At 55.3% G+C, this 6818-nt stretch overlaps 1 protein-coding gene across 1 annotated transcript in view; it reads left to right on the forward strand.

Annotated features, from left to right (window-relative positions):
- The first annotated feature begins 1914 nt into the window (after positions 1–1914).
- Positions 1915–6818, forward strand: part of KCNJ10 (potassium inwardly rectifying channel subfamily J member 10) — a 41260-nt gene continuing 36356 nt past the window's right edge. Inside the window, exon 1 of the mRNA XM_006168841.3 lies at positions 1915–2076. The gene's annotated coding sequence lies outside the window, so the exon portion shown is untranslated. The remainder of the gene's footprint in view (positions 2077–6818) is intronic.

Consider the following 6818-nt stretch of genomic DNA (forward strand, 5'->3'; position numbering starts at 1 on the left):
TTTTAATTTGACTAGAGAGAGAGACAGAGAAAGAGGGAGAGAAAGTGGGAAAGCAAGCCACCAGGTCCAGGACTTGAACAGTGATCGGCCATGTGGGAGCGTCCAGCACCTTAGCCACCACACCACCTGCTGGTCCCAACATTTTCTCACTTTCTAATGAGACCTTATAATCTGGTTCCAACCTTGCCCCCTCTTCTGAAACTGCTCTCAGATGTCACTCGTGACCTCTTGTTGGCAAATATAATGCTTCCTCTCTCCGCATCTGCCAAGTCTGATAGACCTCCTCCTCAACAGCTTGTCCTTCCTCGGCTCTTGTGACATCAATTAGATGTCTCTTGGTCTCCTTCCTGCCTGTTGGAGACTTTGTCTCTCTCCGGGGGTCCTTCCCCCTCCTGTCCTCTAAATGCACTTCCTTACTCTCTGTACCAGGCTCTTTCCTTTGCTCAGTCTTCACTGGGAGCTACCGTAACTCCCCTGTCCTGGCAGACGCTTCTCTCTCTGACTCTGGCCCCTCTCCAACTCCCCTCAGCTCTGATCACACCACCTCCACTTCCCCACCTCAGGATCCTCACCAGCTGGCTCGTCTTCACATCTACGGTATGCCATTACTGTCTATCCAGTCTGCTTGCCGACTGTTTCCCCTGGGTTCAAATCATACTGCTCAACTCCAGAAGAATCGTCCTAAAATCCTGCCATAGCTCTGTCTTTCCCATGCTCAAGGATCTTCCCTTGCTCCCCATTCTACAGAAACTCTGGGCTGACCACAAACTGGCAGGGATCTATATTTTCTAGACTATTCTAGAATATTCTCCCCCCTAAGAACTCCGTGCCCGTGGTGCCTATCTTTTCCCCAGGGAGGACTATTTGAAATGCACATTTCCTCATCTTTTGGCTTTTAGAGGCTAAACAAAACTAACATTTCTAGCCTCCCCCCAGATTTATATCAACTCAGTATGGTAACACCCGTAATTGATTAGTAGTTTAATGTCTGTGATGAACAAAAATGGGGGGAATAATTACTTTCTTCTTTAATAAACGCCAACGAAGGAGACGGTGCACACACACACACACACACCCACACACAAATCTTTCAAAATCTGGATTCAGGTGATGAAAGTTTTGGGGGTGAAAGGTTGGGGCACACCGTCCTGTGCTCAGTGGAACGCTTTGCAGCGCTTTGCTGCGCTTTCCCAAGCAGACTGTGCAACCCCCTCTGCCTTCAACGCCCTCCTTGCCGGCTCCTAGTATCTGAATCCTCTGCGTCCTTTGGGACCCTTATCAGATGTCACCTTTCTGCTCCCACGTCTGCCAGGAGCTTCCTAAGTAGGGTGATCTGGTCCTCGCTGCAGCCTTCGGTACCTCCTGCGCTGCGCTGAGGGTTCCGGCTTCCGCACGGAGCCGCTGCAGGCAGGATGTTCTTCGTTTCGCTCCCAGCACCTGGTACTTCGGGAGCCGTGAACAACACGGAAATTGTGTTCACTGATGTAGTCTGCAACCCCGGGAACCTCTGTCCGGTCCGCCCAGATCCCACTCCCGGGCGCCGGCTTCGGCACTGCCTGCTGGGCTACTGGGCCGGCCCTGAATTCATTTCCACCTCATTAACTCGCCCCAGTCCCGCCCCCGCGACTCCGCTCTGGTCTCCGTCTCCGACTAGACCTCTCCTTTTCTTCCTTCGCTTTCCCCCTGTCATCCTGCCAACTCAGCGTCTATCGCGTCGCATATCGTCTCTTCATCTCTTTCTCGCTGCGTCTGTCTGGGTCTATGTCTTTGGGTGTTTCTCTCTGAGCCTCCATCTGTCTGGGTCTCCGCTTCCTCGCCCCCCTCCGCTCCGCCTCCTGCCCAAGTCCGTCCAATCCCAGCCGCCCGGGCCTGGCGCTCCACTCTCCCCCAGCTCTGCCCCCGGCCGGCCCGACCCCGGCCCCGGCCCCCGGACAAGCCCTTATCTGATCCCAGCTCCGGGTTTAAGAGTCCTGGCCTTGCCCGTCGCACAGCTCCGCTCCTCACCACTGCCCGCCCCGTCCATCTGTCCCGCTGCCCCGCGGCTCATCCGAGGGGCCGCTCCAACTTGGACCCAAGGTAAGACCCTGGCCCTGATGAAGGAGTGCTGCAGCCCCGGCCGGGGTCCTGCCCTCCTAACTCTCCAGAGACATCGGGGCCCCCAGTCACTCGGTCCCTACCCTGGCTGGCCTCAGAGCTCTGGTCCTGTTCCCTAGCGTCCTGCCTCGGACAGTCCCAAACTGACCCTCCTGGGAAGGGCTCCTTACGGAGGGAATTCCACCCAGGCTGGTCACCTGTGCCCTCAGCATCTAAGGAAGAGGCATTCCAGACGCCCCCTCCCACTGGGCAGAGCTGCAGTTGCATCTGCTCCTCCAATCAGTACAGTGACCACCACGCATAACCACGCACCCCCAACACTGCCGCACCAGGCTGTGCCCCCTCCTTCTACATGACATGACTCCCACGCCCAGCCCCCCATCCAGTGGCACTCGCATACTGACACCCTCTGATCGCTAGTTAACAGTGGGGAGAGCGACATGCTTGCACTTACATCGGGCAGATGGAGTAGCCTGGTCCCAGAGCTTGGGGCTCCCACCCACCCGGTGTCTTCCTTCCACTTCCACTTGGCTTCCACTTCGAGACACCCCTCCCCTTACCGCCAGTGCAGGGCCACTCCTGTGAGAAAGAGAGGGCCGAGTCGGGTCTGTAAATTCACCATCTTGGAGAAGAAACCCCTACCCATTCCACCCCCTAGCCCCCAACTCAGGAGCTACCTAAGGGCACCTGAGTTAGAAAAGAGATGGCCACTGGGACTTCCTGATCTGGGAGGGAAAGCTGACCCCTGGGATGCATAGAAGGGCAAGACGGGGACGAAGTGGCGCTGAGCTCTCTGGTATCCTGAGATTTCATTCCAGTAAACGAAATGCCCAGGCCAGGTGAGACAGCTGTGGGACTGGAGGCGGGGAAGAAGCCAGTACAAATTTGGACCTAAAGGAGGCCAGATCTTAAAGCCTGGTTTTGTTGCTTATCAACACAAATTCTGAGTTAAGGATTCCAGCCGGTCAGCTCTCCTGCAGTGTTTCTTTCTCCCCCCTGGGATTGCTTTAGGCAGCCTGGGTGGGAGGGAGCTGGGGATGGCAGATCTGGTGCCGTCCGGTGTTGTTTAGGGATGCTGAGGAGGGTCCAGAGTGGGTATCAAGACCTCAGCCCCAGGAGGAGCCGGCGGCAGAGGCTGCATTCAGTTTAGTTTCATCCTGAAACTCTCTCCCTAATCCCCAAGGTTTTCGACAAGTTTTTGGCAGAATGGTGGGCACCACCCTGCCCAGGGAAGGGCTCATTCATTCCTCAGGGTGTAAACTGGATATGGAAATCCAAGTCTAGAAGGAGCCAGGTGTTCCGGTTCATGGTGGGTTCTTCAGGGAGGAGGAAACGGGGGCGATGGGGAAGGAAGGCGTTGGGCCAGGGAGAGGGTCCAGGGCCAGGCTGCGGAAGCAATAGGCATGGCCCAGGCAGTGCCAACTCCTTTTTCTCCCGCCCGCTGCCCTCCCAGTCCTTTGGTGGTGGCGATGAGGGAGGGAGGGAGGGGGAGTTGGGGGTGATCCGGGCCTGTCCAGCCTCCCAAAGCTCTTGCCAACCTGGGCCCTGAAAGGAGCTGCTGTTTTCTGAGCCACCCCCACCCCCTACCAGAGCCCGAGCAGCCAAGTTGTCTCAGCGGATATCAAATGGCAATGACTCCACTGACTGGGGGGGTGGGGGTAGAAAGGACTGGGAGTGGTGGGGGGGCAGGGTTATGGTCCCATTGCTTCTTTGACTCGAACGCAGAATCCAACTGCTGCCCCCTACCCTGAGGAAAACATCCATCATGCCAGCGTCTATTCATATCCAGTCCACGGGCGCATATGTCTGTGGGTGGAGATTAGTGATCTACCCACTGGCATCGTCCACCTCCACCTCCTCGGGTCCCACTGAATGGTGCCCCACGGTTGCCACCTGTGCCACTGTGTGTGAGCTCAGTTACATGCCATCTTTTTGGCCTGGGCTAGAAGGGAAGTGACTGGCAGAAGACCCAAGGGTCTTCCCTCGTCCTCCTGGGGACCACAGAACATGGGACACTTGGATCTGGGTGGATACAGATGGAGTTCTCTGGTGTCATCCGGGGACTGGTGGGATATGGGGATTGAGGGCTCTAGAAAAAGCAGAAAGACCCATTTCTTTAAAGGAGACCCCTGGGTCTCCTAATAAAATGCTTCATGTTTGCACATGAGGTAGAAAGATAGGCCAGTCCCCCAGCGTTGGTAGGGAGGGAAAGAGCCCCTAAACTTTCCTGCCAAAGATTATTTGGGACAGAAGAAAAAAAACGTCCATACTCCCTCCCCTCCCCGGCCTAGATTCTTCTCTTGCCTGACTGCTCAGTGCTACTGTCCAGGCTGAGGCCAAGCTGTCCAGGACAGCAGTGAGGGCCTGGAAGGGGCAGAGAGAAGGGACAGTCCAAGGCACACTGTTGAGATGAAAGGACAGAAAGATGAGAGAGGAAGGGGAGAGTTGGAATCCAAGTGTTGTAGCACCCAGAGAAGGTGGTTGGCTGGGGCAGCTCTGGAGAACGAGCTTGCCGGTCAAGGTTACCATTTGGCCTCAGTCTCTCCCACATGCTGTGTTCAATGCTTTTCCTCCCTCTTCTGAGTTTAAGTGACATATCACCGCCATTCTTTATGGAGAGGGTGCATTCTGGGTGGCCCCTCGTCATCCCCTCCCCCCTGAGAACCTTGAAAGGGCAAAGAGCAAAGGATTGTGGGAAAACCCCTCCCGTGGGTGTCTGCCAGCTGGGAGCCTGGATTTGAGGTGGTGGGGGAAGGAGGGGCTAGCTCTGGAATGTAGGAGAAGTAAGAACTGGACTGTGTGGCCCAGAGAAGCAGGGGTGTGAGAGGGCAGAATTAGCATTCAGGCCCCCACACACGTGTCTCGCAGAAAGGGTCTATGTGGCCCTTCTGCAACTCTTGCAGCAGCAGAAGACCTCAGGGAAAGGTTGAGGCTGCAGCTGGAAGGATTTAGAGTTCAGGAAGCATGTCCATAAAAGAGAAGACATTTGAAATGAGAGAGGGTAAGAAAGGGAGACCACCTTTCAGAGCAATGAAAACCCTCCAAGGAGTGAAGTCCATCAAGGCCCCCAAGAGGAGCTATGGGGCCCAGAGGCACAGGGGGATGTGACCACCATGGCGGGGTGTCCCATGTTCAGCGTGCAGTTCTGCATTGCTGTGCTGGCCTCCTGCCTGCTCTGGAGACAGTAGGGATACTGGTTAAAAGCACAACCTTGGGGGACCAGCAGTTGGCATAATGGCTATGTCGCTGGACTCCCATGTGGTCTACTATCGTTCAAGTCCTGGACCCAGTGGCTTAAACTCTCGCTGGGCGCGTGTGCATGCGTGCCCAAGATCCCAAGAGGAAAATGGAGGAGAAGGGATTGCAGCATGGCCATCCCCCATGGGGGGTCATTTCTCACTTTCTGTCTCTCTGTCTCGAGTGCAGGCACCCTATAGCAAAAACCTCCCCACCCCACCCCACCCCCCCAAAAAAAGAGTACTTTGGAAACAGACTGCCTGGGTTCAAGTCCAGGTTTCACTTCTCAGTAGTGACAGCAGTCTCCTCATCCTCACACTGGGGATGTATAATCATAATTGTGAGGATTAAGTGTCCGTATTGGTCAAGGGCTTGGGATGGTGTTTAGTTAGCAGGTAAAAAGTGCAGTTGCAGGCTAGCCAGTGGCGTGATGATTAAGGTAGCTGGATCCCACACAGCTAACTGGGAGGTTCAAGTACTGGACCCTGTGACTTGAAAAACATGTCGTGCATGTGTGCCCCAAATCTCGAGAGGAGAAGGGAGGAGAAGAGATTGTGTGTGGCATGTTATCCCCCGGGAGGTGCTTTCTCACTTTCCCTCTTTCTCTGTCTCTGGGGGCGTAAGCATCCTAAAGCCAATAAAGATTAAGTAAATAAATAGAAAGCGCAGTTGCTTGCTGGTAAGGTTCTCCCTCCTCTCAAGCTCTACTCTGTCACCTTTCCTAGCTCCAGGGCTGCATCCCAGCCCTTCGGTGTGGCTTTCCGGAGGGTCTGTCCCAGGTCTATCCTCCAGCACTCTGGAGCTGAGGAAGCTGGAAGAACTAATAAGTAGACTAAGATGAGGCATCTGTCTTTACTCAGCGGGCTGGCTCTCACCGAGGCCGGGCTCCACCCCTACAGCCTCTTTCTACCAGTTTTTGCCAGGGAGATGTTCTGTCTTCCACTCAGATTCAATACATGTGATCGAGATGTCAAACTTCCCCCCAAATCATCTCTTCTCCTATTTTTGGCTACTTCTCTCTTTGTGCCAAAGACACTGGCTTCTCTCTACCTCCTCGTCTCACCCCCTGCTCCCCCACAGCTCTGCCGTCTCTCTTCCCCTCCTCACCCTGCCTGTCTTGCTGCCACCCAGGTTTGCTCCCACCACTCCTCGGTTTTCTGCGCCCTCCCCTTCTGTCCCCTACCCAGCCGGGATGCCCTGGACAGCCTCCTTGGAGACCTCCCTGACTCCAGTCTCCTTGATTCCCTCCCTTTACTCCACCAGGGAGTTATCACTGGGACTGTCCCCTTGAGGTAGCAGTTTCATCTTGCCCGTTGCCTAACCAGAACCACTGTTGGCATCAGATGGAAATTTCCCAATCGCAGTCTCTCAGTGACGTTATGCCTTTTCTCCATCCTCTCCTGCACCCCCATCTTTTGGACCCTGACCCTGGGAAGCATATCCAGTGGTAGTCTCCGAGCCACGCTCTTACCCTCACTCTGGCCCTC

Source organism: Tupaia chinensis, unplaced genomic scaffold (genome assembly GCF_000334495.1).
Source record: "Tupaia chinensis unplaced genomic scaffold, TupChi_1.0 Scaffold146187_1, whole genome shotgun sequence".
Classification (NCBI taxonomy): domain Eukaryota; kingdom Metazoa; phylum Chordata; class Mammalia; order Scandentia; family Tupaiidae; genus Tupaia; species Tupaia belangeri.